Below are 18146 nucleotides of genomic sequence, written 5' to 3'. Positions count from 1 at the left end.
GAAGATGATCCTGTGAAATGAGAGAGAGGACAGACAGTCGAGCCCAGGCAAGAGTAGGCCAGATTGTGTGTGGATGTACTGTTAAAGTGTTGCCACAATTGTACAAACTTACAGAGCTTAAATTAAAACATATTCAAGTTAAGAATGTAAAAGAACACCCCCCCAATCCAGCCCTGCATTCATCACCTGCATCAGTGTTTCTGTTCTACTGCAGTTCATCTTCCACCCAAAACTGTTTTTCATCTTGCCATCCACTGTAGCAAAATTATGTTACGGCACTCCATCCATTTCCGTGCAAATGGGGAAAACGTAATCACTTACAGATTGTTTGCGGACTAGACGTAGTAACAATAGCAAATGCAGATTGTATTATCTGGATTGATTTTCATTCTAGATATGGAACAAATGAGCAAAGATCAGCAACTTCTTTTCTATTTCCGTCGGAATTCTCCAAAATCCCCATTCAAGATATATACAAAAATTAGGTTTGTGTCAAAGCATGGTCTAACAGCATACAGAAAGGAAATCATTCTCCAAATGGTCAAATAGCTGCCATTGCTATGGCTTCTACTTATTGCCAACTTGTAGCAAACCTGGGTAGCTCTGAAGTCAAGAGCTGAAAGGTACCAATTACCTCCCAGTTTTAACTTCCTGTTGTTGTTGTTGTGCATATTTTAAATACTTGGGTTTTAACTGTTTCTATTGATAATATTATTGTTTATTCTTTTGTAAACCATTATGAGGTTTTATTATAACCAAGTGGTATATAAATGATGTGAAATAAATAAATAAAAATAATTGATTACAACAGTTAATTAACTTGAGTGATAGCCAATGCTGGTCATATTCAGAGTAGACCCACTGAAATCAATTGACTCAAGTCAAGTGAAACCTTGATTGTGACTTAGGTGAACATCACTCTTTGACAACTGCCTTTCTCTAATAAATTAATGGTTCAATTAATGGTATCCTTTGTATGAAAATATTTGATCCAATATTTGGTCAATTGCCTAATCACTTAGGAAAAGCAATATAGTTCTGATACTTGTTAGACACACTGAGGTAGAACTAAAATGAGGAGGCTGATGTCTACACAACAAAGATTTTTCTTTAAAGTGTATGATCATGGAAATCCTTTTTTTCATTGTTCTTTGCATTTCTCCCAAGTCCAAATGAAAAACAGTAATAATGAATGTAACCTATCAGCTTAAAAACCAATGGACTGCATAATAAAAGAAACTGCCCTCTTCCATTCTAAGTACAGTGGTACGTCAGGTTACAGATGCTTCAGGTTACAGACTCCGCTAACCCAGAAATAGTACCTCAGGTTAAGAACTTTGCTTCAGGATGAGAACAGAAATTGCACAGCAGTGGCACAGCAGCAGCGGGAGGCCCCATTAGCTAAAGTGGTGCTTCAGGTTAAGAACAGTTTCAGGTTAAGAATGGACCTCTGGAACAAATTAAGTTCTTAACCCAAGGTACCACTGTATAAAAGGATTTAATTTTTTCGTATTTTGCTAAAGGAATTTCAAACTTCAGCATTCCAACTCTCTATCCTAGGCAGCTAGAAGTGGGATATTTATAGCAAAGATATAAGCTCCCTGAAAAATTGCAGTTGCAGAATAATGGAAATGCTGTCACATCCTACATTATAGTAGCAAGAATTAGGCTCCTATGGATAGTTTATGAAGAGTGCAGTTTAGTTTTGTCAGGTTTTTAAGCAGACAGTTATAAATCTGAAAGAGGATTGTTAGGCCTAGTTTCCACACAATGCCAAGCCAAACTATGTTTAAGCGTCAATGTGTGACTGTGCAGGTGCTCACAAAAATCGTCATCACTTTATTCCTCCCACCTCTGTCTTGCTGCAGCTGTGCTACCCAAAACTAAGCCAAGGCTCGGCTTAGTGTTACATCTGAACCTGCACTTATGGTTTGTCTTAGTTTGAGCTGTAGCAAAGTTTGGGTTCTGGTTTACAACTCATGGTTTGCTTGGGAAAGACAATCCATGAGCTTGGGTTCAAAAACAACACTAAGTCAAGCTGTGGCTCAAGTCTAGGTAGTGCAGCAATGGCATAACCCAGAAGGGGCAGAAGGGGACACAGTTTTTACTGTCACCTGCACACTCCGGCATTCACACATACGTAGCCATGGTTTTGCTTAGGGTTACAAGTGAACCAGGCCTTACAGTTGCACATGTTACCAGAGAGTAACTACGGGCCGAAATTTTATTATTTTGGTCTAGACTCCATACGGTTGGCTTAACTGTTTCTATATAAACCTTATTTTGTAGATGGTTTTTATTCTGAAGCAACACTGAGATGCTTCATAGGAAGCAATTCAGAAATGAAATAAATAATAACTTTAGAGGATGTAACATACATCACTTGGGAGATGTGGAGAAGGTCACATCTCAGAATTTACAGCTCGGCTAAAATCTTAGGGTGCATCTTAAGGTCCCAGGGCAGGTTATAACAATTTTAAATGCAACATTAAAACAGTTTTAAATAATACATAGTACTTGTTTAGCTTCAAATGACACCAGTGCTGCATGGTGGCTAGACTGCTGAACTAGGATCTGGGAGATCAGGGTTCAAATCTGCACTCAGCCATGAGCCCACTGAGTGACTTGGAGCCAGTCACTGTCTCTCAAGCTAACCTATCTCACAGGGTTTTGTGAGGATAAAATGGAGAGGGGAAGATGTGTTTATGCAACCTTGAACTGTATGGAGAAGAGATGGGATGCAAATATAATAATATATAATAACAGCTGCAGAATGGGAAATAGCAAACGCTTCGTTTAGCAAAATAATAGCTACATCCTTGACCACCATTGCTATGACCGTAGTCAGAATCTGACAATTATCTAATACATGGACACCTTTTCAAGGTGGACAAGGACATTGGTTATTCATGTATAAATTAAACCAAAGCAAAGTGGGAAGTAAACCTATTTTACATCTGCATTAATCTTTTATGGCCTTTTCCTTTTCCCATAAACAGTTTGTAACCACATATCTATCATCATACACAAAACATCATGTAAAACCTTTCACTCAATAATCCAATTGATATCAAAGTAATATATTCAGTGGCAACAGTTCTCAAATGGGCCATTTTATAACCTAGGCAAAGGTTAATCATCCTTAGCTTCTTAAGTGTGATCCAACAATACCGCAGCTACTGACACATTTGAAATAGCACCAGGTTTTATGGTTAATTATAGGGCTGTGTCTTTACTAATACTCAAACTTTCTGGCCAATAAATGTACAGAAGTGGAGTTGTGAAGGTCTCAAATTTTTTGTGGTTGCTCAATCTGGGACACCAGGATTTGGGGGGAGTTCAGAAGGACCCCACCTCCCCCATAAAAAACAAAAACCCCAGAGTTTTCCTCAAATGATCCGTTACTTTATACAATATTGGAAGGAAAATTCAAACTATTAGAAAGAAGGCATTAAATGATATGAAAGATGGAACTGGAACTAAAATAGACAGCTCTGCTTCTGGATTCCTGGCCCTATTCCCATTAAGCGTGGTGTGTAAAGTGCTATAGATGCTGTACTGCCTGCCTGGTACCACCAAGAGGCAGCCAAGAAAGGAGGAAAGGCCACAAATCTGCTGGTCACCACAGAAACATAGAATTGGCAGGACCTGCAAGGTAATGTAGCTGAACCTGCTTCCAATGCAGGAAATCCACGGCTACAGCATCCCTGATAGGTGGCAATCCAGCCGCTGCCTACAGAATAATATCCACTACCTTCTGTTCCACTGCCAAACAGCTCAAAGCAAACAAAAACAGCAAACCCATACTGAGTTATACTGAGAATAGGCCCATTGAAATCAATGGACTTAAGTGACCACTGATTTCGATGGGTCTAACTTTATGACTGAAATTGGACATCACCCATAACTGTTCACCATGGCTATCCTTCTACTGATCAAGGCTAAGCAGAACCTGGAGCAGTGGAGCAGGACATCGTTTTTACAAAGTACAAGTCTGCTCTAGGCAGAGTGAGGTGGGTGGTGGCTATCTCAGGCAGCTCATTTTGTGTTTCCTGAAAGGGCATTGAATTGTTTATTATTTAAGGTCAGTATTCAATGCTAGTCCTACTTGGAGCCAACCCATTAACATTAATGGGCATAACTAACTTACATTTATTAATTTCAGTGGATTTACTCTGAATAGGATTTAGCTTAACCTCATGTTTATTGTTGTCGGTTTTTTGTTTTAAATTTCCCAGGGAGAGGCACTTAAAGGCAATAATGACACATTCATACAAAATGTTAAAACTATGTCAGAGGGATGCTGCCATAGACTTCCCCTTAGTATGTCATGCTGTGACAAATCTTGAGTGACTCTAGGCTAATCAAAGCTCTGTACCTACTAATGTTCCTTATTAGTATTGTTCCACAATATTGCCTATGATAGATCAAACATTTCATAGCTGTCACCACGGCCCATCATTCTCCATCTAATTTAGGCACTGACGAAGGCAAAGCAACTGACTTGATGGCAAGAGACTGGCCCTGTCAGCAGAATTAGTGCTAGGATATGGTAGCCTTACCACTGAACCTTCAGCATTCTCCAGATGAACTGGTGACACAGCAAAACGTAATCTTCTTTATCCCTCTTGAGAACCTCTCGTCTTTAGTCTATTCCCACATAGGCAAAAAGTTTTTGTCTCACTGAACCTTTTTATTGACCATAGCTGTCACCCCTGCTCTGACCAATGACCTTATCTGAATATTCAGATGTATCACAGATCACAGGTTCAAATGATTTTTTTACCCTCTAAAAGACCTGTTTTTGTAGTGAGCTGATTATAAATGACAATATTATAAGGGGTGTAATTGAGATTCTACAAACAATTTGCACCTTGAAGTTGCAGACCTAATGTATACAGAAGGGTGACTGCTGATGACATTTCAAAATCGTTTCCATGATTGTGTGGCAATGGTGTAAACAAAGCACTGGCTCCACTTGTCAAAATAAGGAATTAACGTACAGTTATCCTCAACCAGTCTTGGGAAGCATAGCACTTTCCAAATCTGCAACATGTCTCCTCCAAAGGACTGAAAATCTGATACTAGATCCTCTTACTTAAGGACGTGTTTGTGGTGGAGCCATTGATCTCCTGTTTCTATCTTATTTCTCATTTTAAAAAATTCTGTGCTGCCTTTCACTGCAGAGAGTGCAGATGGCTTTCACAACCAACTCAAAAGCAACATCATAAATAAACCATAAACCATATTTTATACATTTTACGTTATTTATTATTGCATTTATATCCCAACTTTTGTCCAAGGAGCTCAAGGTAGCACACATGGTTCTGTCTTGCCTATGAGGTGAGTTAGACTGAGAGATGGTAAGCTTCATGGCTCAGTCTCCAATGTCCTGGTCTGACTGGAAATGCCTGAGCAACTAGATAAGTTTTTAAAGCATGCTGGAAGTACCTGACAGTTGGTGCCTGTCTAATTTCCAAGGAGAGGCCATTCCATAGAGTCTGTAGGTGGCAGCACAGAGAAGCCTCCTTTCCATGCCATCATAAGCTTTTGTAGGCTATGCTGCTAACAGGAACTCCTCTATTAATTCTTCTCAGTATCAACTACGAAACCTCTTCCTCTTATGTTGACTTCATTTCTTGGCAGAGAGCTTCCATCAGCTCTCCACTGAGGTATGATGATTTCATGGTGAACTATGATCCTTGTCCCTGACCATCCTTTGCCAAAAGTAACACAATGGAAAGAGAATAAATCAAGTCTCATTCCGCAACACCTAACATGATCTTTCCTGTGGTCTGCTGGGAGAGGATATTTCAGAGAAATGGAAATTTCATACCTGTTGCTTGTTCATGCTGCTGCATTTAGCCTGATCTTCCATTTTTAAACAACTATTTTTACTTACTGCTTCCTTTTAAAAAGATGTTAAATGACAATGTATTTTAATGTTAACAGCATTTTAAAGGAGACAGCTTTGTGGGAGATTACATGTCCACATAAGGGCTGTTGGGTGACCATGATTTGTTTGACTGCTGAAGCTCTTTGAACAACCTCCATGAACTTACAAAATGGAACCATCTTGGTGCTGTTGAACCATTAGCCAAAGTACTCAGAAGGAAAACATAGCATTCGAAATCAGGTCTGAGTCTCTGACTGAGTTCAACAGGAGCATACCTCTTAACTCGTAGTATCCAAAGAATAGTTCAGTGGCTTTCAAAATTAATGGCATTTCAATTAGAAGCAATCTAGGAGCCCAAGTGTTCTTAGTGAACACCAAGGGCTTTGCAATGCCAACAAGGAAAGGGGTTAAAAGATGGAGATAAAAACTGGCATGTTTCATGGTGAGGGTGTCCTGGACATATAAAATCCAGACTGATCATCTTTGTCTCTCAACATTGCCATTATTAGGAAAAAGAGCTACATCTTTCTTCTTCATCATCAGTCGTCTCCAAAGGAGTTTTATGGAGTTGTAGACATCAATATCTGTCAAGTCTTTTCTGAGGCTTGCAAGGAAAGTATTCTAGATTAGAAGTGTAAAGAACGATTGCCATTTGTGATTCCTGCTGTATGCTTTCTGAATGCCAACATAAATAAAGAGGGAAATAATAAAATGAATAAAACACACAACTTCATTTTAGTTCCATTTGAAAATACAGCACATGAAATGCAGAGTTCTGCTCTCAAGGTGGTGATCTCCATGCATAGCATAGTGTTTGTCCTGAAGTTCATTGCTTTTTTAGAAAAAAAAGAGGCATGAAAAGTCTTGATTTAGTTGACATTTAATGCAGTTTTTTGATATAACTTCTGTGATATAATCAGATGCCATGGGGATCGATGAGGAAACTTAAAGGGCACTAAAAGCTTTAGCTATTGTTCTTCCTGCATTGTGATTGGTTTTCTGGGTATACAATCCCCCACCCCAACACCTCAAAATCCCAGGTCACATACACCTGATATATTTATTATTACCCACTAGGCCATGGTGCAGGCCAGCACCATCCCATTCTAACAACCAGGCAGCCAATAGGAGGCCAGGAAAGATAGTAGGGGCACCAAACAGCAATAAAGAAAAAGGTGCTATAAATCAGGTTTCATTTCTATATAGGTGGGGACTGTAATGCACAAGCCATAGGCAAGTATATTAATGCTAGCTTTCTATAAATAGAAAATCATGTACCGAAACATACTGTTATTCCAACACAGTGTTTCCCTTCTTTTTTCTTCTTGTTTTATTACATGTGGGTTCATTTTTAAGCACACACACACACACGTTTTGCCTTTTGGAGTTATTGTGGTTTTTTTGTCATGAATATATCCTTTCATTCAAACTGATAGACTATTGTATCATTGCACATCCCCTTAATGAATAAAACACAACCCAAATGACGAAGCCAAACATTTCATGGCCCCTGTAATTTTACATGTTGAAAAAATGGTGTTGGGAATACCTCAGGTATGCCATGAAAAACATGGACACAATTTTTTAATTTTTTAATTTTTAAACATGCACCTGTTTAGTTATAATGGAATAGTTGTATGCACAAAAAACTGCCATAAGGTTATTCAAAATGTATTTATAGAGCAATAACTACTGCATAGTTGTTGCAAGCTAATGACATGTTTGCTGCATGTGCTAATTATTAATTGGCAGTAACTCGGTGCATAATGTATAAAACAGACAATTGCCATCTTCTGTATTTTTTGGATCAGTTAATTTTTTGTTTATTTATTACCCTGACTTCTTATCATACAGTATGGACACTTAACATACTTGACACATATCACAACTGCACAGTAACATAGGCTGCAATTTAAAACAACAACAAAACTTCTTTGTTTCAGCTAATGCTAAAATTGCTTAGCTGTCACAAATTTGGATTATTCCCTTGCCTTGCACCATACCCCTAGTAAATTAGTAATGGCAGTTTCACAGAACCTCAGACAAGCACATTGGCTTCTGAGCCATCCAGCAAATCAACTCTAGTGTTCATAATCTGATTTAGTCATGGCAAGACCACAGCTTTAGCCTGTTCTCCATTGGCCACTCCATGAAGTACAATAGCACGAAGTTATTTCTGTGGTGCCAAAGCAGGAGCTGATCCTATAACACCTGATTAGGCAGTGAATTTATCTCTCACTTAGACCTTGCTATAGCAACAACACTGAGGCAGGTGACTTTATCTTCAAAGTGCCTGGCAAACATCACAGCAAGAGCTCCAACTCACCATTCACTGGAGCAGGAGCTAACAGGTCCTTTGTTACTCAGAAAAGCTTTACCAGATGGCTACCTGTCCTTTCCCAGTCATCCAATCATAAGCATGGAAGGAGTGGTCAACACCTTTCTGATAATACCCTTTCATAGGTGGAAACTGAACAGGCGTGAAACATGTTCTGATGAATACAGACATTCAATGATGCGTGAAACTTCAATTTTTTAATTTCTGTCAGGCAATCCTTAAAAGCACAAAATCCTTAATCAACCAAAGGGGGAAAGGATAAAAGAGGCATGAAGGTAATCCAGGCTCGTCTCCTGTGTTGTGTTGTGGTTCCTTCAGTACCCAGTAACCACAGCAGATTAGCTGATATGTTCCAGATTCTGGCAGTATCTATGAAAGTAATCTATGCTGTTAAGTAATCTAAGCCTACTGGAGCTCTCATGTTGAAATGCCATGCAAGGAATCATTTGTATCACAAAACCTCCATCTAAAAGCAGGCAAAACAATATGTGATCACTTGTTTCATTCTTGCTGTGTCTCTAGTGTAGGATTGGATAATCTGTGGCTTGCCACACTCCAGTTTCTATCATTCCCAGCCAACATGGACAATGGTCAGGGATGATGGGATATGTAGTCCAATACAGTATTCAAAAACCTACCATAAAGGTCAAAGGTATATTAAATCAAAAATAATTAGATGTTTTGGAGGATTATCTTTCATTTAATATTTTTAAAAATATTCAATGATGCATTTACATTTCATCATGTTTTCCAGAGGCTATCAGTTAAAACTATTCTCTTTTCACTAAATGAAATCACATTCTGTAGAAATGTCCAACAGATAATAATGGAGGAAAGTCACCTTGTATCGAATTAGTTACCAAGACCATAAAAAAATTAGCCGAAAAAATCAGGTCATTGGAAAATGTTTTGGAATGACACACTTAATTCCTGCATCTAATATAATCCAAAATATCATGGAGGAAATTGTGCAAATGTCAAAGAAACTGTGTCAGTTTTATGAAAAATTGAATACTCTTCTCGTGCTCAAGGTGAAGATGGTATTTTGAACAGGTGGAAAAATTAATGTATGCAAAAACTAAAGCATGTTGAAATGCCATTGTGAGCATTACAACAACAACAAAAATTCTAAACAACATTCTTAATGAAACAAAGATTCATAAATGAGGATTAGGCTGTGTTAATTCTATAATTTGTGTGCGTGCACGCGTTTACTACTCTCAGGGCTGTTCAAGGGTTAAGCCATCCCACGATGCCTCACTCACAATTTATAAAAGAGAAAATCTTCCATAAATCAAAAGTTACAAACAGACTTTGTAATGTCATAACTCTTGTGACGGCTTTGCCTTTGATTGATTCCTATACATACATTCTGTCTGATTACCATAATGTGTTCTTGTGGGACAATTCAAGCAGAGTAGGAGAGAGAAGCAAGCAGGGAAGTAAATAACAAATGGTCCTGACTCCTCCTCATCGGGTGTGATTTCAGTCCAATGTTCCATCATATCAAGTAGGAAAGAGAGTCTTAGGGTTTAGGCAATCAATTACAGATATGTGTAGAGGCAGACACAATCATTTCACTGATTGTCACCAGTCTAGAGCACTGACACAGGGAAGTGATCCATCAGTCTATTTTCCCTGACAACCGCAGAGAAAGATGGCAGACACTTGTAAACTAACAGGCCCTTGGATTGGCTCCCTTTGAAGACTGACAAATAGCTGTGTTCCAAACATATCTAAACTGCTTCAAGTGCCTCTGCACTGAGATTTCATACATTTCTGGGGAACATTTGTTGCTATTATGAGAAGTCTCCAATATTACTGGGGATGATGAGAGCAGAAGCTGGCTTTCAAGTGTGCTGCAAAATAACTGGTGCAGCAAAAATATTTTGGTTTGGATCTCTTAAAGCATTCTGCAAAGCAAGCCCATTTCCCTACGTCTTAATTATTACCTTTTAATTACCCAGCTGTGTATTTTTTTCTGATGAGAAACACACTGAAGAATTTTTTTTTATCTCATTAATGATAGGAAAGCTGGATTTACACACAGTTGCATTTCAAAGAGTCTTATTTCCATTTTCCTCATGCATTCCATGCTCTGCTTTCCCAAACAGGAAAATTATGTAGCTCCTCATTGTAGAGACCAAGCTAATGTTGATAGACATATTACACTTGCTGTTTTTCTTCTTGTTGTCATTTATGAGCAGCATTTATGGGCCGCCTTTCCAGCAAACATTGCGCAAGGAGGTGTACAGAATACTGTACAATAGCCACAAATCACAACGTAAAAATTACAATATTCCCTGTGGTAATATTGTGGGCAGTGTAAAGCACAGACAAACATGCTGTGGTCTGCCAGATGTTCTTAGATTCTTATCATCTCTGACCATTGGCCGTGCTGGTTGAGGCTGATGGGAGTTGAAGTCCAAGAACATCTGCAAGGTCAGAGGTTGAAGGTCAAGGAAATAAAAAAAGAAAGAGGTTCCCTTTCAGTTTAAAGAAAGTTTTGCTTTAAAAGGACAGCTGTAGAGGGAATTGTGGTGTTTGCCTCCTAGGTGGGTCATAAGGAAAGGGTTAAATGAGTGTGATGTGATTGGCCAGAGATGAGTGTGATGTGATTGGCCAGAGAGAAACTGATAGGAGGAGTTAGAGTGGGAGTTGGAGTGTGTGGAAGTCAGTTGAGAGTTGGGAGTTGAAGAAGGAAGAGGAAGGATATAAATCTGTGGGTTGGTCGAGTTGTGTGGTGAGAGAGTGAGAGGAATTGTTAAGTGGAATCAGATAGATAGTTGGAATAATCAGTTTGAAGTTGTTAGGAATGCATAGGACAGTTAAGGAACTAAGATTAAGAAACTGCCAAGAAAAATTAACTGAAACCATAAGCTTGTTCATGCCTATAAAAATAAACTTGATTATTTGTTAATGTTAAAAAATGTCTGGACTCCGTGTGTACCTGTGAGGAGAAACGGGTTGGTGGCAGTGAAGAAAGCAATCAGAGTGGTGGCACAGGGTCAATAGACCATCAAACGTCCAGGGACCCTGTGTGATCGCCACAGGAATTCATTGGGAGTAGCACTGCTGATAATTCATGAACACTGGGACCATGCTTGGAACAAAGGTACTCCACCGTATCGTATTTTGGGGGGCAAAGATGTAAAGGCACTATTATTAGAAAAATCCTTCAAGCAGCTCTCAGATGCCCCAGCTGATATGGCCCCAGGATTCACACTGGTGCTTAACCTTCTTGGCTGATGGTGGCTTAACACAGAATGAACTTTGCTACATGAAAATCATCGCCTGGTATTAGAGCCAATGGGGTATGTTTCTCATAGCACAGTACAGAGAGCACTTTTGGCGGGAATAGTTCATCCTTTCCTCCCTATGCTCTGTGACACCCTGCCCCCAATAAAAGCAATTTCCCAGAACACAGTCCTGTAGTGCCAATAGATCGTTGTTTTCAAGCTTAATTGCTGTGTGTGGACATGACCCAGGGAACTTGTGGTGTGAAGTAGAGGACTCTGATGAGGAAAAAGTTCAGCCAACGTCCTCAAGGGAAGGACTTCCACTACCTTATTCAGACATCCTCTGGCCAGTGGACACAGCCCTGTCACCATCCTCTGTCTCAGAGGTTGTGTTCCTTGCAGTAGCAATGTCTTCCCAGTCTCACAAAAGTCAAGGGCTAGAAAAATAAGGGGAGAGCACTTTAACTAGACAGACAACTCTTCCCAGGAGGCAGACCCAGCTCCAGTCCACCTCTTGTCACTTTACATCTCTGCAGAGGCAACATCTTTCTGCAGCTGCCTTAGGAGGAGAATCCTTCAGTTCATAGAGGTCCTTGGAGCTGTCCAGGGTTCTGTTTTCGTCTTGTCTGTTCGCTGCTTTGACTTGCCTCAGGTATGGCTTGAAATGGACAATTCCCCGTGAACCTCAAGCTTCCACAGAACTGGACTGGAGTGATATTCGTGTAACGTGCAGCAGAGGAGAGGGTCCTTTTTTAAAAAAAAAAAATCTCCCCAGCTGCAATCACCACAGAGATGTCCCCCTCTGGTATTCTGCTTCTTTGGGGATTTGATTTTTTTTTAAGTTGCAATTTTAACAAGAAAAGGAAAAGAACAAGGACCTCTGGTAATCATGCTTGAAAAAGGCAGAAATTATTTTTTCAGCCTAATTGCTTAAACATGGGTGGGGTGGGATATGTAGCTCTGTGCTCTCTCTCTCTCTCTCTCTCTCTCTCTCTCTCTCTCTGTGTGTGTGTGTGTGTGTAGAGAGAGAGAGAGAGCACAGAGAGCACAGAGAGCACAATGTATATGTACATATGTGTGAGGCAATGTGAGTGCCCATGGCCACTTGGTCAGTGATCGAACTTGTTTTGGCTTTGCCCATCATTGTGTGGGCAACTCCCAGAGCATTGTTCAAGAGGAAATATAGTCCTTGGTCTGAAAGGTATTTCCCAACCTTGCCCCATTTACGGGGGGTGGAATGGAAGGTGTGGTAAATTGTGACAACTCCTCCCTTCCAACAAGGTGGGTGTCCAAGCCTCTATTCCAGGTAATACACATTTTAAACCATCACTGTTTCCCTTAGGATAGCAGCCTGAGATGGTATCAAGTGTATCACCCAGTTTGCAACCATTTAAGGATGTTCCACCAAGATATTGACTTTCCCATTTCAGTGAAGTATTTCCCTATATTATCCACTTCCAAGGCTGCATTGCTTCACCCTGTGAAGGTGATAAAAATCACTGGGTTACATAGAGTTATAATAAACTATAGTGTAGTTGCATCAGCGATTGTCTGGAATGAGGAATCTCCACATCCAGGATCAATCAGAGGGGTTAGAAAGAGTAAGACTTTGGGTATGGAAAAAAGAAGGCTATAGGTCTTGGATGGGAAGTGAACCAGGAGTGGTAGAATGCTTGAAATTTCTCTTCATATTAATGTACTATCAGCTACATAAAATGGCAATAAGGAGCATTAAAAAACCCAGAATTTAATAGCTCATTCCACAAGGTTAGCAAGAAGTCCCAAGGTTTAATTAATTGCTCATTCAAACGAATGTTTGCTGCTTCTTTCATTCATTTCCACTTCTACTGAGGGGGGAATCCTATGGCAACATCTGCTGGGATGAGCAGCTTAGGATGCAGTGAATCTCCAACTTAGCCAGCTGGCTCTAGCTAGCTCAGGCAAGCTAAGGCAGCTTTAAGTCTCGAACCCTGACTCAGCTGAAGATACACCAGTCTAACTTGTTCATCCATGGCTCAGCTGAATGAGCACTCAGCATAGTGCAGGCAATATCAGAGATGGGGAACTTAGGCTGAGTCCTAAACCTTTTCAGCTCAGTCACATGACCCGGCAACCAGGCATAAAACACTATTTTAAAGGCTTGCTTCCACCTTGCCAAGATTAGGCACAGCAGCAGCAATAGCCCCACAGCTGAACAGGCTTTGGATCTGGTGTAAACATTACACCAGAATAATTTATATCAGCTTGCTTAATGCCAGCTTCTCTCCTGGTCTCAATTTAAGAAGGGTTTTAAAAATTTGCACGAATTTCAGAATTCTTACCTGCTCCATTTGCATGGTGAATATTTTCTAAGCCTTGTTGTTACAATAAACAAGGCAAATATTAAATTGGAATTTGCTTCTAACACTGTCTAGTGCTAAATGCCAATTATTACTATTAAAGTTAAATGGAAACATAACTGAAAAGTGTTTGTATGACAGAGTATATATGTGCATAGGGGAATGGTGTAGCCAAAGATATTGGGCAAACCTTAACATGCATTTTTCTGTGCTATATATTACAAACCCATATGTGGCATAATTCCATTTAGATAATAATAATCAAATTATCCAAACCAGGGAGAGCATGTTTTATAGATTTCTGTCTAAATGTAATACAAAAATGCGGCAGTCCTTGTTTGGAAGAGTTTATTAAGGGTTAGCAAAGAAAAAGCTTTTTCAAATAGTCTATAACTCTCTAATGGCCTTTTTCAAATAAAATGGGAAAGAATTTGAAAAGAAACCTATATCAGTGAGCTGCAATTGTAACATTACAGTACAGGTCTATAAATCTTGACATGTTCACAAGATTGCCTAAACCAGCAATACAATCTGTCCAAACCTCATTGTCTCCATGACCAGCCAGTCTCATTTTAAGAAATGTATGTGGTCTTCAACCTAATTTTATCACCTTCATTTGTAAACTAGTCAATCAATCAAAGCATCCAGTGAGTCTAAGTAGAAAAAAAGGAGTGCATTTTCATGCATTTCCAGACAGCACAGTCAAAAATTAATCTCCACTTGATCAGACATTCCCTGCCCTCATCTCAATAGACTATCATTAGGGTCAGCCATGTATATTAAAAATAGAGTAGCGTCAAAGTGCTTCCCAGCCATGTGTTTTGCAAGCTACCTGCGGCTGAGTTACAGAGCTCCTACATCCCTCCGTATACACTGGCTGGAAAAGAGAGCAAACTGCTAAATGAATAAAAATAAAGAAATTGAAGAAGGAATTAAAGGCAACTTAGAGAAAATGTTGTAGACGCCTTCTACCCAATAACACACACACCCCAACAGTGTCACAACACAGGGTTGTTTTCATGACCACCTATAATTCATAGGAGTTGAATAATAATAATAATAATAATAATACAGTTGAAACAATGTTTCTGATATTAGCGGGGAGAAATGGAAACTTTTGGCATCAAAACATACAAGCACAATTGGTACTCTCTCTTCATACCAGATCAGATGATGTATTACCACAGTATTACCACATTGTTTTACATGGAGAGGTGTGAGAGCAAGTCCCCACCCTGCCTGCATCATATCCACTTGGCTTGCTGAACTTGCCTCCAACACAGGGTGTGTGTGTGTCAATGTTCAAATGTGGATAAAGTCGTACAGTTAAATTCTTCAATGCAATCTGATCATTGGCAGCACAATTTTGGCCTTTGTATGCTGGATTTCATGAGCATAGGCCATAAAATGTGGGGTTACAGACTCATAGATATCTGGGGACATTAGAAGCAGTGCTGCTGCCAGATGGATAGAGGACAGCTACACTCTTGAGCACTTCCATGTGTTGGTGTGGTAGGGCAGGTGAAGTATTGTCTGTTCCTTTGATTACTGCAACTATTCCAGGTACCCATGAAGTAAGAACAGAACTCAGATTCCAGAAGCTATATTTCATACTATATTGGCCCTGAATGTTGCATGTTCCATGAGAAGTCCTAGAAATTTGCCAACCTTCTGTCCACTGTTCATTTGTTCATGGTATAATAACTGAAGGGGGACATGGCACACGAACACACACATCTTGCACATGTGCAACTACTTGGTGCTGATTGGGGAAAAAATGTTTGTGCTTAATGTATTGGAGAAATTATTCAGGGACATGTTCATTTCTACATTAAAATTCTTCCAGTAATTGCACCAAGGTCAGGGAGTCCTTGGGTTGTAAAAGAGCACATAGATAAGTGCAAACTGACTGCCTAATGAGACCTTGAAGATATGTGTGCAATATCATGCCAGTGTAAGTTAGGATGTGGAGTCTCATCTGGTAAAGTAACCCAGCTGAGAATTTTTACTTAATCCTCATAGTGATGTGCCAAAATACTTGACAGTTTTATTCTCCAGTGAAAGAGGCTTCCATTTTTTTTCTGCCTCAAGGCACTTGATAATTCATTGTTTACTTTGGTGAGTACAGGGTTCCCTTAGGATTCTGAGGCAGCCAGAGTCATTTCTTCAGCACTATGCAGCCTCCCTGGCTGCCCATGGGAGTAGCAACTGTATGACATCTTCACCTGGGCTTCAACAGAAGTATAGGCATCCAGGAAGGCTTCAGAGTGCAGTCCATCAGAGAGAAGAGACACACAAACTTCTATTAGCCACTTCAATAGTAAGATAAACATGACAAAAATAATGTACTCCACCATGAGAATTTCACTGAAATGTTCTCTCCCCTTTGATATTTTTTTTCAGAGCAATTCCTTTTCTCATTAATTGACCTAAAACAAAAAATTATAAAGGCTGGCAAAAAATGCACGGTAGTTTTCTATGCATTCTTCCATTCGGATTTTTTAAAAACTGCATTTATATCAAATTTTCATTTACTAACCAGTATGCAAGTCACTTATCCATTAGAAAATAAATGCATGTTGCATCACCCATTTTGACTACAGATTTATAATTTTCAGATATAATAATTCAGGTCCTTTAACTGCATTCAGAAAATCCTCCAAACCATGGAATGAGCAGGTACGAGCTTCAAGCTCATGTGCCCTTTCTGCTGTTTCCTTACTTCTTTGCCCACAAGGGAAGGAGATAAGAAGCTTTCAATTGCCATTGGCAACCAACTACAGTTTCCCATTTTGTCTGAGTCCAGGATACTAATTTGTGCAAACTGTTGCTCTTTCATCCTTTTTAATGTGAACCGGACCTACAAGCCACAGCCTGGCTACAAGCCACAGTTTCAAGCGGGCATCGCAAGCCCTGTGGATCTATCCACATTTCTCATGGAATTTGCATACGTTTGCATACTCTTTTCCCATTTGCCATGTTTTGCCCACAAGGGGTCACTGTGGAGAAGAGTTTGGGATGCCCAACCTTTTATGCAGTCTTAGGACAAAAATTATGTGCAAAAATAACGTAAGTTAAAACTGGAGTGGAGGGTGATCTGTAGCTCAGTGCTGGAATTTATGCTTTGAATGCAGAAAATTTCTGATCCAACTTTGCAATCATAAGGATTGCCTAGTTTTTCTCAATTTCTGTTCTCTACCTAAATAATGTATGTTTGACATGAGGATGGGAGCAGACCTGGATCCACGGGCCAGTTTTTGTCTTTTCAGAGATGGGGATTCAGCCATTATTTTACTATTTATTACCAGCAGGCCTTTGGGGTAACCTGATACCTGCACAACACCCAAAAGGGCCTCATTTGAATGTCTGCTACTTCTCACCCATTCCATCTTAAGACTGTGATGAGATGCAGACTTAAACATCAGTTTAAACGTCAGTGAACAATTTTTCTGCCCACCTCCCTCCCTCTGCTCTGTTTTCTACCGGCTTGATGAAGAGGTTTGCAGGTATATTTGGGTTGGCTTAATAAAGGCATTGTGCTAATGTGGATTTGGGGATCTTGCTTATGTGCCAACACGGTGATCTTGTGTTTTCTGAGATGTGGGAAATGCCAACATTTTGCAACTAGTAAAATTAGAAGCATCCCCCACCTAACATTTATTTCCCCCAGTTAGGAATCTAATAATTCTTACTAGCATTAAATGGTGCCCGTTTTGTAAAGGGTGAGCAGCTGGCTGCGAGAGATCGGGGGAAAACAAAAACATATATGTAACTTTAAAAAGTGATCGTATAATTAATAGGTGAAAAACAGAGAGAAAGATTGCTGGAGATTAAGATTAAGCCCTGCAGAGGAGAATGTTCTAACTAGAAATTGGTTTAATTAATAGCACATTTTACATAATGATTACAGTGTAATTGCACTGACTAGCGGAGTGTCATTAAATATATCCATGCTCCTTTACAACACCCTAAGGCTAAAAATAATGAGTTACATTGAAAATCACTATGCAACAGGTTCATAAATAACATTTAAGCCTATACAAGGTGAATACTTATAAATAATAAATATTTGCCTTTTGTAATTGAAGAAAAAATGACAGCCGTCTTTTTCTGCTACATTGTAGATTGTCATGTTATAATGCTGAAAAGATCCGCCCCCCCTTGTGTTCTCTAGAAAGCCTTGAATAATTTATCCAAATGCTAATATTCCTCATAGGCTGACTTTGAGGAACAAATATGCCCACATAAAGAATAAATGCCAACTTAGAATTGTAGAGTTGGAAAGGACTCTTGAGGATCATCTAGTTCAAACCCTCTGCAATGCAGGAATATGC

Source organism: Podarcis gaigeae (assembly GCF_964106915.1).
Source record: "Podarcis gaigeae genome assembly, chromosome: 6".
Lineage (NCBI taxonomy): Eukaryota > Metazoa > Chordata > Lepidosauria > Squamata > Lacertidae > Podarcis > Podarcis gaigeae.
Note: the sequence above shows the minus strand (reverse complement) of the source record.